The sequence below is a fragment of the Hipposideros armiger genome, unplaced genomic scaffold (assembly GCF_001890085.2).
Source record: "Hipposideros armiger isolate ML-2016 unplaced genomic scaffold, ASM189008v1 scaffold_470, whole genome shotgun sequence".
Lineage (NCBI taxonomy): Eukaryota > Metazoa > Chordata > Mammalia > Chiroptera > Hipposideridae > Hipposideros > Hipposideros armiger.
Window position 1 is genome coordinate 1254755 of NW_017731820.1, and position 14144 is coordinate 1268898.

The 14144-nt window shown below is 42.4% G+C and overlaps 1 protein-coding gene across 4 annotated transcripts in view; it reads left to right on the forward strand.

Moving 5' to 3' along the window:
• The window catches only part of CUL1 (cullin 1), a 75982-nt gene that overhangs the window by 1661 nt on the left and 60177 nt on the right, over positions 1-14144 (forward strand). The gene's annotated exons all lie outside the window — the stretch shown is intronic.

A 14144-nucleotide genomic window follows, 5' to 3' on the forward strand; every position in this document is an offset into this window, starting at 1 on the left:
GGCCGCGGGACGGGACGGAGCCCCCCGGCGCCCGCGAGTCGGGCCGGGCCCGCGCCGCGGCTTCGGCGCGCCCACGAACCTGCGCCCGGCGGGAGCGCGCGCTGACCCAGCAGGTAACCCGCGCGCGGCCCCGGGGCCGCCGCTGCCACCTGGGGAACGCCGTGCACTGGAGACGTGGTGACGGGCAAGAGCGAGGCAGATGCTTTCGGAGCGTTCCTTGAGGACGAATCTCCAAAGTTAAGGGTTTTCTCTTCTTTCGCGAGCCCTCGGCCAAAAATAGGATTCTCTTTTCCGATTGGATGTCTGTTGTTGCTTTTAGTTCCTGACTGGGGTTAGTGGTTAGTGTGCAAATACGGAATTGCAGTTAACTAAGGTATTTATTTGCTCTGTGTAGTGGCCCTTCCCCGGGTGACGTTAAAACAGCCCCAAGTTAGGAGTCGAGTGAACGGTCACGCTGTGTTTGAAAGGCACTTAATCGGGGTGATGGAGGGGAACTAAAGTCACTTTTGCTTTAAGCCCTGAACTTCCAGGACCAAAACATACCTTAACACTCCGCAGATGTGTGTGCGATCTTAAGTTTAACTCCCTTTTGTGGCCACCCCTGTCCGTCTGATTTTTCTGAAACCCTGGAGAGTTTGTTTGAGGGTTGTGTAGCAAAACAGGGAATGTTTAAAAAGCAAGAACAGTCATTTTGTTTAGAAAAAAAAATTGGATCTGAGATTTTGTTTGTTTAAAAAGGTTCTTGGATATTAGAAAAAATTTTACTTGAAAGTTCTGTTTGTTGCTTTCTATGGTAATTGGACAGAGTTGCATTTCATTTCACATCCTGAAGCTGCAAACGTAAGACTGGCTCCTTTTAATTCTATTATGCCCATTTTTGGAGGTTTCAGGAGAGTGCTCATTAAGCTTGAGAAGGTTGGCTGAATTATTCTCTAAAAATGTTAAAAACTTTTATATTCCTCATTGGTGTCATCTTTTAAAAACTGTTTTGCCAAAGAGAGGAAAAAAGAAACTTTAGATATACTAGGACTTGTCACTGATTTATGAAATCCACCCTCCCTGTATAAGACCCACAAGCTCAGGTCCTTGCAGGCATGCCCCTCATCTCCTAATGTGCCACCATCAGATAAGGTAGCATCACCAGCACCAAGGGACAAATGAATGCTGTGCCTGAGCTGATTGTGCGGCTTCCTTAGCTGTGACAGCCCCTTAGACTCCTTTGCCTCTGACTGAATGTTATCTTTCATCTTAATTGTCTTTACAGCCTCATTTCCCATGCATTTCAGACTAGGAGTTCCTTGAAGGGAGGGGATCCTCCTTATTTATTTTTGTGCCCCCAAAGTAGCATAGAACTGGGTCATAGGTACCTCAGTTGTTTTTTGAATGAGTACATCTTCTGGAACAATGCTGACCTAATGTTTGACCCCTTCTTATTTTGGCGGCAGAGAACAGTCACTGCACTTACACCAGTTAAGAATGCAAGCTTTAAAGAATAAGAAAAGAAAGAAAAAAGAGGAATGAAAGCTTTATTATAATTCTTATTGTAGAGCCCCAACAGAAAAATGCTCAGGTTTTCTTCAGCTGTTACAATCCAGGAAAGTGCCAAGAAAACAAGTTATAAAACTTTAATTTGCTTCCCCCCTCAGCTAGTTTTAAGGTATAGATTTTGTTTATTTTCTAAAAACAAAATTGAGATCTTTTTCCCGTTAAATATTTGCACCCTTGCCTTTAAAATGAAATGGCTTGGTGGTTGAGGCTCTTTCCTGTTGTAGAGATGAGGCAAGCCCACTGGTGGTACTAGTTTGCTGTGACGGCTCTTCCAGGAGGGGCCATTCTTGGGCCCCGAGGGCCTTGTATCAGAAGTTCACTCCCAATTTACCCAGCAGGCACTGTGTGCCTTTCTTTTAGCATGGGAAGTTAAAATGAATATGCTTTAAATTGACTTACTTGCCATTCTTCACATTAAAAATGAGGGCCCCAAACACTTAGGAATGTGTTTGTATTCTTTGCCATGGGCTTTCTACCCTCAGCAGTTGAGTCAGTCTGGAATAAAATGTCTTTTGGGGGCGAATGTTCAACTTGTCTTTTAGATATGTCTGGAGAAAAGAGTGTACTATTTTTAAGGACCAAGTCGACATTTGCCCTGCTTTTTTTGATACCTGAGAGTTTTTCAGTAAGGTGTGTCCTTTTGTTTGCTTTTCAAAACTGAGAAATGAACATATGAAAAATAAATCAAATTTAAATAAAACCTTAAGATTATTCTATTACTAAGGCCTTCCAGTTCCCTGCTTATATATATACATTTAATAATGCACACCATAAACAAGATCATTAGAACATTTAACGACTTGTAAAGTTTTTATTCTCACAGATATTTTCTGGCTTCTAAAAAAGCGTCTTATTTTTGCTTAGCCATAGAACATTTTGCTTGGGGGAAAAGACAAGGGATCTAGTTTGAGCTTAATTTTGCTGGGCCTCCATTTCTTTATTTGTAAAAAGATGATTTTTAGCTGACAGTGTTTAAGATTTCGTTAGGTCCTCAAAGCATGTGTATTCCATGGGGATGTCATAGCTTTTAACATGAACAGCGTTTGGAAAACTGTCCTATAAAGCATAATCTTACTCATGTTTGAAGAGCTGAGTTGTGAAGCCTAAGTTAGACAGTGATTTAAATTTTTTTCCGTGGGGAACTGGATCACGTAAGCAGAGTCCCCTCCCAGGTTCCCACTCCACACTTCCGCGTCACTGTTGCACCAGTTCTCCAGATTTCCCATGCTGCTGCTCCTCTGGTTTTATTCCTGCTTTCCCCTCTGTCTAGAGTGCCATGGACCCTTCCTGTCACCTGACAGATTCCTGCTCCTTTAAAAAGGCAAGTTTCAGCTCAGACCCTGGTGCCCCCCCCCCCCAGGCTAGGAGACTTCTCTGGGATCCCATGAGCCCCTTAACCCTTTGGCTGGACTTGGCTTCTCCCACTAGACAGACCTCCTGTGGGGCAGGGACATGTGGTGTGTGTCTGTCCCCCATGTCTCAACACAGCCCACACCAACATTCATTTAATTCCTGCTTTGTTCATGAGCATCCTTCCACTTGAAGTCTTCACCAAATCCCGTGGAGTGTAGGCACTATTGTTTAGTTCACCTTACAGCACATAGGTTAAGAAATTGAGGCTTTGAGTGGGTGAGGTGGGGCCTAGTAGGTGGTAAAGCCTGAATTACAACAGGACAGCCATAAAACAACATATATAACATGTAACAATTTTTCGATGTGTGTGAATATATGCGTTAAAGAAAAATAATACAGTAAAATATTAATAGTGATTATCTCTGAGCAGTGGAATTATGGGTTATTTTTAGTTTCTTTTTGGGGTTTTTTCCTCCAATTTTCTACAGTGCTCATGTATTTATAACACAAAGGACTAATTTATGTAAAAAAAGAGAAAAGGCAGTAGAAGCAGCAGGCCTGCGACTTGAGAGCAGGCTGTTTCTTCTTAGTTTAACCCTTTATTGGGCGCAACTGTTCTCACAGATTGTTTTGAATTTCTGTTGTTTTTATAATAAATTTATGTAATAAACATTGTTTTTACTTTGTGGCAAATTAAAATTTCAATCTGAATAAATAATAAGCATGTTTACACGTTATTTTCATTCATTTTCAATTTAAATTGATAAATGTCTTACACGCATTTGTTATAGATGCATTGTGCCCAAACTCATAACTTCTGCATTGCGCCCAACGGAGGGTTAATGCTGAAATCACTTGGGTGTCCTCCACTTTACTGCAGGTGCCTTTCCAGGTGTGGTGCCCCAGGGTAAATACCTGACTCCTGGTGGGCTGTATTTCCCTTTTGCTGCCTAGTCTTCCCATTCTTTTCCCCTTACTTTTTTTTTCCCCCTTTTCTTTTCCCCATATCTTAATCCTTCAGCTGCTTCAGTCCCCTCAAGTTTCATGCCCTCAGTGAAGCTGTTCCAGTCTCCTGAAACGCACTTATGTTTTGGTATTTTATTAAAACACTGGATCTATACTGATGAGTTGTCTTCGGTGTGGAAGTTTCCTTTTCTTAGTGAGAGTGTGAACTTCCTGCCCTCTTTTGCTTAGTTCACAATGCTCAGTGATAGTAGACGCCTTTTTAAACGGTTGTCGTTATGTTTAAGAACATAAATTTGCTAAAAAATTAGAAAAAAATAAATGCTTTCAGCACAGTTTGTGCTGTAGCTTGGAAAATTGAAAGGTTACTGTTAATTTAAGACATGTATTCTAAAATGACAAATTAGGGATACTGTTGGAATTACGAGAAAGCAGTTGCACAGAAATGCATCACAAAATACCAGGGGAAAAATGCCTTTACTATGTAGGAATTAGTTAAGTACACACTAACTAAAATTGTGCGCCTGGGCTGCATCGAGAGTCAGGACCTGGGAGAAAGGCCAGAGAACCCAGACCTCTCTACTGGATGGACGAGGTTTGCTCTGCTCCCACTCAAAGGATAGCTCTGAAATCAGGGCGAGGGGGACAGACCAGCCATGGACCACAGACTTGTCAGACCCACCGGAACCCCAGGAAGAGCGCACCAGGCTCCACTCTTTTCCTCCTTGAGTCCCAGGCTCATCTTTGGGAACTGGGAGCTGTTTGGTTTGGGGGAGGAGGGAGAAGACAAAGTCCAAGAAGTTCTGACTTCTCCCAGCTTACAGATTTAAAATCCATACAAGATTTACTTGCAGGTTCATCTTCCCTGTAACGATGCCACTGTTTATTCAGCTGAACACACATTGGTGACTCTGCAGCTGCTCCTTCAGGTTGCTGCTCGCCAGTGCCTCACTTTGGACAGAAATCTTTCCTCCACTTTGCTGGTTGAAAGGTACACTGGGACACGGGTGCAGGAATGTTTCCCTAGCCGGTCATCAGATGGACACTCCAAATCAAAGGCTCTCCTGTTGGATACGGACCCAAAAGACGGAAGGGAAGGCCCAGGGACGCCACAGACACACACTTCGTATGCTGAGCAGCCTTGCCGGGAGTTAGTACCTCGGTGACAAAGTGTGCTGTGTAGGCCACTGCCCTGGGTGGGGTTTGGTTTGGCTTGATTGGAGCATACCTGGTGAAGCATATTTTGCAAGTCATCACTTGGGACATAAGGCAGTGTTTGTTTTGGTCACTGTTGTTTTTATAATGTGGGGAAGGAAGAAATTTTCCTCGACCCTTCAAGGTTCTTTCGGCTGGTCTAATAAGTCAACATGAGAGAGATTAATGAGGAAATAACCAAATTTAATTATATACGTGCATATGGGAACCGCACATCCACGAGAGCGTCAAGAGACCCCCAGTTACGTAGGGGTTCGGCCAGAAAGTTAGAGGTGTATATGACTTCTGAGCTACAGATTAGGTAAGGCGCCCTGGGCTTCAGCGGGAGGAAAGGCATTTGCAGGATGGTAAGAGCAGATGTTCGGTGATGAGACTTCTGCCCTGCCCTACTGACAGACCATAAAAAATTATTTCTGGCAATAACTCTTATTACGGGCAAGGCCCCAAACTTCAATTGTTTAAGGGAGAGGTAGAAGTTTCTCGTGAATCCACAGGGCCTCCATTCCCTGCAATTCAAAGTAATCCGCATGCCAAAGTGACCCGTCTTAGGGAGGCCTGGTCTGCACCCCTTCAGTAAGAGAAGGAGCTCAGCTTTACTACTTCATGTTACTGCATTTTCTGTATTTTTATTTGTTTAGAGCAATATTTGCCCTCATCTATGTTCTGTAACATAATAGGCATGAGAGTGGGAAGGGAATGTGTGAATAAATAAATTTAGGAAATGCTAGGTTGCATTTTGAGGGGCCTTGAATGTGTTTGTGTACACATAAACCTCCCTGCTCTACGTATGTCTTACAGGGTATGTACATGTATGTACGTAAGGTTGCCCTCAGTTTAATAAGAGCCTTTGAGGGGAGAAAACCGTCCTCCCATATTGAAGAATGGATTTTGCTTTGTAGAACACGTACTGATTTTAGCATCACAGAGTGTGAAAAATGACGTGACTTGCAGTGGAGATGCATGGAGTAACGAATGTGTTCATTTTTTGTACCCGTCTTTGATGGGTCTGATGAGCATCCTGAAATCCTAGTGTTCTTGGGAGGAGGGTGGGATTCTAATGAGCACAGAGTTATAGGTGTAGTTGTCCAGAAAGGAAATGCTTCACTTTATTCCTTGTTGAAATCTAAATTCTAAATGCTATTATAGGAAGGATCTAGAACATTTAAAGCACATGGATCCGCATTAATCCATGAGTAAGGAGGGGCAGCGACAAAATCAAAGCATGCGTCATTCGCATTTTCTTGGTGGTGTCCTGTACGTGTGCTTTTCAAACCTGGAAGATACTGGTTTGTAACAGTAACTAAAAGGATACTATTTCAAATATTTTTTTCTTTAAAAGCCTAAACTGCCTGAGTTTGAAAAGCCTTTCAGTCTATTGAAACTCGCACTTTCTTTCTCTTGAAAGTTCTCTTAGATTCTCTCCTGATACATTTTTGCGCCTGTGTTTCTAGCTCAGTGGTTCCAGAGTGTGAACACTGTTCCCATGAGATATGTGAGGGCAAAGTAGTTTGGAAAATAGAACCAGGCTCATCTTCTAGAGCATTTTGGCCCCTAAAGGAGGGGGGTAACATGCAGCGTTACCCAAGCTTCTGGGCCAGGTTAGCCTTTTTTCTTGAATGATCTCTTGGCATTAGCTTCTGTGAAGAAGAAAGAATACTGTGCTGCGCTAGTTCTGTGATTTCGTCTCTTCCTGGGCATTCAGGAGATATCTCTCTGACTTGATTCTCTGCTCTAGTTTGTTTTGTTGTGGGGTTTTTCGGTTTTATTTTGGCCAAAACAGCTCTGTGTTAACCTTTCTTAGTTCCTCAACTCGTGCTGAGCCGCGTTCAGGCCTTCTAACTGCCCTCTGGGCTCGTCTGAGTGGCTAGCCTGCCCCGTCCATCTCTGCTTGCCCCAAACTGATCTCATCGGCTCCCTAAGCCACATCCACCTTCTCTGTTTCCAGCGTTCTGTCTGAGACTTGCATTTTTATCTCTCGTCTGTATTCAGCTATAGATCTCTGACTGGGGATCCCCAGGTCCAGCACATACAAACTGCCCCCCTGACCGTACACGGTGGGAATTTGGGGAAGTGCTACCCTGGTACCAATCAATTATCAAGGGTATTGTGAAATTTTCAGGCAGCATTAATTTACTTCATTTTGACTTCGAAAATAAGCATGCTTGTTTTGTCATTTTCTTCTGAGTTTTTTATTGTTATTCAAAGTGCCATGTTAGAAATTTCAGGCATCTGGTGGGCTTTGCATCAGTGTTAATATGAATAGTAGCAGATGCTTACTGTGTGCAAGTCCCACAAACACCCACATTTCTGGGTTAACTGCTTGAAATAGTCATGTCCTTGTGTGATGAGGCTCCGTGCATTATTCTACAGTAAGCTGCATTTTATAGAATAACCCTGTACACTCAGAAACATACTGGATACATGATGTGCTGAAGAAACTTACCTTGTTATGTTCTATGAACTCCTTTTTAGAAAAGTTCCAGTTGCCATTGACTAATTCAGCATCGTGGATGAATGGATAGCAGCCCTCAATTTGAAAAACGTACATACTGTAGACTTAAAAGCTCTACAAATTTCAAAGCTCTGCTAGCTTTTAGAAAGTGGGAGGAGGAGGCATAGAGAGAACTAAATGGTGAAGCTTTAAATATATTTGCTCTTATCCTATCTCAGAATTATAGGTCCTGGCCTTGTTTCTTACTTTTTTAAAGCCATCAGTTTTACAGTTTTTATGGCTTGTTTGAATAATTATATTTTTCCTAAATTGCATACATAATGTAAATGTTGTATTCTCCCTCCCCCCCCATTTTTCTCAGTACTGTTACTATGCTGGTAGAAAATAAAATGACATGTAATTAACCATGTTCAGCATGTTCCTTACTTTGTAGTAGTTCTCTATTCAGATGGGCCGAGTAGTTTTTGTGTTTTAAAAAAAATTTTTTTAAGTATTATCAGAGATTCAGATATGTCCTCCACATATTTGGAGTAGTAAATTCACCAGTATTTCCGGAGCACCTGCAGTGTGCCAAGGTGCCGTGGGTTCACCTAGGAATTAGGCCCCTGCCCTCCAGCCACAGACAGAGCCCACAGGTCAGGTGTTGCTTCCATTAAATCTGCAGGTCCCAGAGCCAAATACCCTGTTTCGAGAACCTTTCATTACTGATAGATTTTCCATTTGTATACAAAAAGGTATAAATGTAAAATCCATGTATTAAAACATCCATTATTCAAAGAATTTGCAAAATAGCTTAATTTTGAATTAAGGAAAATAATAAGCAAATATAGTATTTGATATTTGATACCAGCTTTTTATATACTTGTGTTTTCTAGATTACAAAATACAAGTATATTTCATGAGCAAAATATAAAAATCAAAAGTAAGCCACTGCTTTAAGTTTTTGCTTTTGTTTAGTTTTGATGGGTTTTTGTGTTTTTTTAGAGCAGTTGTAGGTTCACAGCAAAATTGAGAGGAAGGTACAGAGCTTTCCGAAATACTCCCTGCCCCCCACACATGCACAGCCTCCCCCATTGTCAGCATCCTCACCAGAGGGGTACATTTGTTACAATGGATGAACCTCCAGTGACACATCAGAAGCATCCCAAGTGCATAGCTGACATTAGGGTTCACTCTGGGTGTTGTACATTCTGTGGGTTTGGACAAATGCATAGTGACGTGTGTGTTCGTCATTACAGTATCATGCTCTACACTGTATCTTCACTGCCCTAAAAATCCTCTCTGCTCTGCCTGTTCCTCTGTCCCTCCCCCTAACCCTTGGCAACCACTGACCTTTTTACTGTCTCCATAGTTTTGCCTTTTCGAGGATGTCATTTAGTTGGAATTGTATAGTACATAACCTTTTTAGATTGGTTTCTTTGGCTTAGTAATATGCCTTAAGGTTCCCCCATGTCTTTTCATGGCTTGGTACCGTATTTCTTTTTAGTGCTGAGTCTGGGCGCACCACAACGTGCTTATCCGTTCACCTACTGAAGAACACCTTCGTTTCTTCCAGATTTTAGCAATTTTAAATAAAGCTGCTGTAAACATCCGTGTGCAAGATTCTGTGTGGACATACATAAGTTTTAGTTCATTTGGGTAAATTCCAAGGAGCATAATTGCTGGATTGTATGAATGATAATAAATATTTTTTACAAAAAGGGTTAAACTAAAATTAAAATTGAAATCTTTTCTAAATGATTGCTGGATCATGTGATGAGTGTCTGTTTAATTTTGTGAGAAACCGCCAAACTGCCTCCAAAGTGGCCGTACCCTTCTGCACCCCACCAGCAGTGACGGAGAGTTCCTGTGGCTCCACAGCCTCGTCAGCATTTGGTGGTGTCAGTGTTCTAGATTTTAGCCATTCTAAGAGGTGTGGTGGTATCTCGATGTTTTAGTTTGCATTTCCCTGATGAGATAGGGTGTGAAGCATCTTGTCATATGCTTATTAGCCATCTGCATATCTTCTTTTGTGAGGTCTTTGGCCCTTTTTTTTTTTTAATTAAAGTTTATTGGGGTGACAATTGTTAGTAAAGTTATATAGGTTTCAGGTGTACAATTCTGTAATACATCATCTATATAGCACATTGTGTGTTCACCACCCAGAGTCAGTTCTCCTATCACCATATATTTGATCGGCCTGTATTTTTAATTAAGTGGTTTTCTTATTGAGTTTTAAGAGTTCTTTATATATTTTGGCTAACAGTCCTTTATCAGATGTCTTTTACAAATATTGCCCCGTGCTCTGGCTTGTCTTCTCATTCTCTTCTTGTGGTTTTTGGTCAGTTGTTTTGGGGGATAGATTCCTGAAAGTGAGCTGGCTGGGTTAAAGGGTAAATGCATCTGTGAATTACTGTGTGTCGTTGACCATTCCCACCAGCGACAGTGAAGTCGCTTTGAATTTTTAATGTACTGCTGTGAAATTCTGGAGTCCAGAGATAAATGTTTGGAGGTTTGACAGTACAAGTTTGAGAGACAGCCCTTGTCATCCTTAATTCCTTCCTTACCGATGCCCCCCATGTCCCATCAGCTCAGGTACCGTAATTCCTACTGTGTGTGGGTTTAAGCACCTGGCCTTTATTTTTCCATTGCTGTACGCCTAAGTTGAGCCAGTATCTCTACTCTAATAGCCCCCAGTTAATGTCACTGCCTTTCCTCCCAAATCCACAGAGCCATTGGACAAATGCTTCTCTCTGTTAGAATGCCAAGCACACTGCTGGCCCCCGTGCTAAGACCCTGCATGTATACACACACTCCAGTCATTGGAGAGATACATTGCTTTCTGTGAATGAACTGAATTTGACCAACAAAGAGGCTTATAGCTAGCATGCTTTAAAGCTGTCGTTTTCGTGTGGTTTTTTTAACAGTTTATTGAGGTATAATTCACATATTGTGAAATTCACTGGTTTTAAATGTATAATTCAGTGAGTTTTAGTGAAGTTACAGAGTTGTGCAGCCATCACCACTATCCATCCAGTTTTAGAATACTCCCATCACCCCCAAAAGATCTTATGTGCCTCCTCATAGGCACTGTCCCTTCCTACCCCAGCCCGGCACTAACCTTCCTGTCTTTTGCAGTTTGCCTATTCTGCAGATTTCATGTAAAAAATGGAATCGTGTAATATGTGATCTTTTGCATCTGGCTTTCAACTTAGCGTAATGTTTTTGAGGCTCAGTATGTATCAGTATGCTATTTTTTATACATTTTGATTATTCACTCACCTGTTGATGGACATTTGGGTTGTTCCACTTTGGGGCTATTAAAGATACTGTGCTGTGAGCATATGTGTACAGGTGTTTCAGTGGACATGTTTTCTTGTTTGGGGGTAGATAGATACCTAGTAGTGGAATTGATGGGTAATGTGGTACATTTATGTTGATTGAACCTCATCTCCTAATGCCTTGAATGTTTAATTACTGAGTAAAGACGTAAACAAGACAGTTTCAGCAGTTCTGATCCATTCAGGTCTTTGGGATTTGGCTTTGAATTGGTTGTATGAGAAATAGCAGAACCCACTTCCCATTTGGGCACGTGTTTATGTTACTTCTCTTACTTTATAGCCATGGATTTAAAGGTTTAGAATGACTTTTAAGTAGAGAGAAGACTCAGCTAGTGTCTCTAGAAAGTATGTTAGGAGATTAATAGGAATTTTTTATACTTGTCATCTGTAATTGTTTGAACTTAATTGTAATTATTCCCCTAGTTTTATATGGAGATGGAATAACATTTAAATTTTATAAGTCAGTATAAATTTTGCAAGCCTGGAATGTTACAGATGAAGTCCTGTAGGCTGTCTAAGGTGCTAAATGCCCTTCCTGGTGTGCATAGAACCCTGGTCACTGAATATACAAATGATGGTCTGCATTTTCCGGATCTTTAAGCAAAGATTCCTCCTTGATTAAAAAAGTAAAATTTAAAAATAATTAACTTCAGATATGAATTACTGAATATTCAAATAAAATAGAAAGTTTTAATTAGTTGTGGGCTGTAAGTATAAATAAATGTCTGGTTCATGAATTGGCCAACCTTCCTTGACCTGCTGGTTTGCAGTCATTTGGACTTGTCGTGACACATGCACATCATAAGCCCTTTGCTTGTCTTTGTCACGGTTTCTTTGGGAGCCGTGTAATCATACCCTGAAAAGCAAGTCTTGGTAGCGCACTTTTTTAGGAAGTGGAATCAGAACCTTCACCTTCCTGTGGAAACTGCTTGGGGGGCTGGGGGGCGTGGGGGAGGGGCGGTGATAGAAAGAACATGGCTTTGGAATCCAGGTACTGGGTCGGAATCCTTGCCACTCATTAGCAGAGTATCTTTGGGCAAATTATTTCACATCCCTGAGTCTGAGTCTCCTCGTTTGTAAGTAGATAGCACCATGCCGGAACATGGCTATGGTAAGGGTTCGATGATAGTGTCAGCTCCTGTTGGCAGAGTCTGGCATTGCGGCCTACAGTGAAGACTACATCCTTTCCTTACACAGCAAACTGACACGGTGCAAGCGTTCCTCTGGGTGGACGCTGTCTGGGGGAGCTCATTCACAGACAGACTGAATGAATGGCTGTGTTTTAGAAATTAGCCTGGGCGGCAGTGAGGAGGATGGACTGGAGGGGTGAGCCTACTGGCGGGGACACCAGTGGAGAGATTGTGTTAACGACCAGGTGAGAGACGGCAACACCTAGAGTCTGGCAGTTAGAGTGGATGTAAAGGGAAGTGGATGGTCCAAGAGATGAGAAGGAGGGGGATTTGATGGAACGGACTTTACAGCGCGGGTCTGGCTGGGGCGGAGCGAAGCTGGCCTGTCTTCCCAGGACAGGAAATAACGGGAGGAGACCCGGCTTGAAGGTAGCCAGGCCTGAGGCTGAGCATGGCCCTGGGGTAAGGTCCCCGAGGAGGAAAGGTATGTGTGGCGAGAGAAGGTGGTGCTTTCATTCCCTCAGGATTGTGAGTTGGGCAGCTGAGGCGGCTGTTGACAAAAGTGGGAAGAAGCGCAGAGAGGAGGGTGTTCAGTTGGCCTCTGAGATCCTGGGAGGAGAGGAAGTGCCAGGGTCACGGGCAGGCGGGAGGGGCTTGTTGCCGCCATTGTGCAGGCAACGTGGGAGAGCGCCACACCCACCCCGCTGTGAAGACGTTCCTGCTCCTCAAATTATTCAAGTAAAACTGGACGTCTGTCACTAAAACCTGGGTCAGAACTTCCTGCAGTTTACAGCTGGGAGCTTTCGTTGTCTTGCTAGATGGTGTTACCTAATCTCAGCTGTCTGTATACTTCCAACCCAAGTTGACTGAATCGGCCTCTTTTTCAGGTTTTGCATTCATGTAAAACCTCAATGGATTTGAAGAATTTCTAATAGTATTTAGGAATTTCTCAGCTTGGGAGCTTACCCATCTAGGTTCTAAACGGCACTGAGTGTCCTTTAACCTGCTAAATTGTTTTCCTCTGTATGTATCAGCTGGGTCGTAAAGCATCACAGTATGTCCCAGGTGTGTAAGGCGAGCAGGATAAGCCGTGCAGTGAACGCCGGTGGCCCGCTTCCCTGCCTTCCGGAGAGAGCACCTCCAGTACCTGCAGGCTCCCGGCCATGTGGGCTGCCTTCCAGGCCCGCCCCCACCCCCAGTCTGGATCCTCAACGCCCCCCACACCTCTCTCTTGCTTTTCTTTCTGTTTTTTACTTCATATGTTGTATAGGTTTGCTGAATATTTTGATACATTTTTATTATGGAAAAATAGGGACTACAGTGTGTGTACCTATGGCTCAGGTGTGTTTTTTCTGCAATATTTTAAAGAAAATCTCAACCATCGTATTTTTACCCACAAGAGTATGTATCTAATAAGTATGGTGTTTTTGTTTTGTTTTAAACCTGAGCACAGTAAAAACCGTGCTGGCCAGGGCCTTCATCAGATAGATATGTGTTGCGTGGTCCTTACAGCATCTTCCCATCTTGTCTGGGGGTTGCCAGCCTTCTGTCCACTCAGGAGCACTCTCTCTTTTTTTAAAAAATCAATCTTATGCATAAAAACAGTACCATACTATATGTATTCCTCTGTCAGTATTCCTGTCACTTTTTTCATTCAGGACTCTCAAATTCATCCATGTTGAAGTATGCAGCTGAAGCTGACTCAGTGTGTATGGTCTGTTGTGTAACTATCCTGTAATTTATTTGTGAATCCTGCTGTCGGGCGTGTGGGTTGTTTCCAGGTTTGGGGGGTTACATTGTTCTCCTAAAGGGTGCAGCGAATGCATGGGTTTGCGTATTACCTGGTGTACGTACAGAAGCTTCTCTAGGTCTAAATCGTTTGATTTGCTGTACACTTCATATTGTGCCACACTGCAAGTAAAGGCCAGAGTGTTATGCATACTTTTAACCAAGTCTTAGAAAATAGTAATTGCTTTATTAATACCCAGGATCATTTGAATTTTAACCAGAAATGTTACTGAACTAGAAAAGCTAAATTTAGCCTTGTTTTTTTAACAGTGAATTTTAACCATTTTTATTAGCTCTAATATAGACTTTATTTTTAGAAGACCCTGTAACATTTTAATCTTTTTTTTATCTCTTTACATTACATTTTTCAAAAGC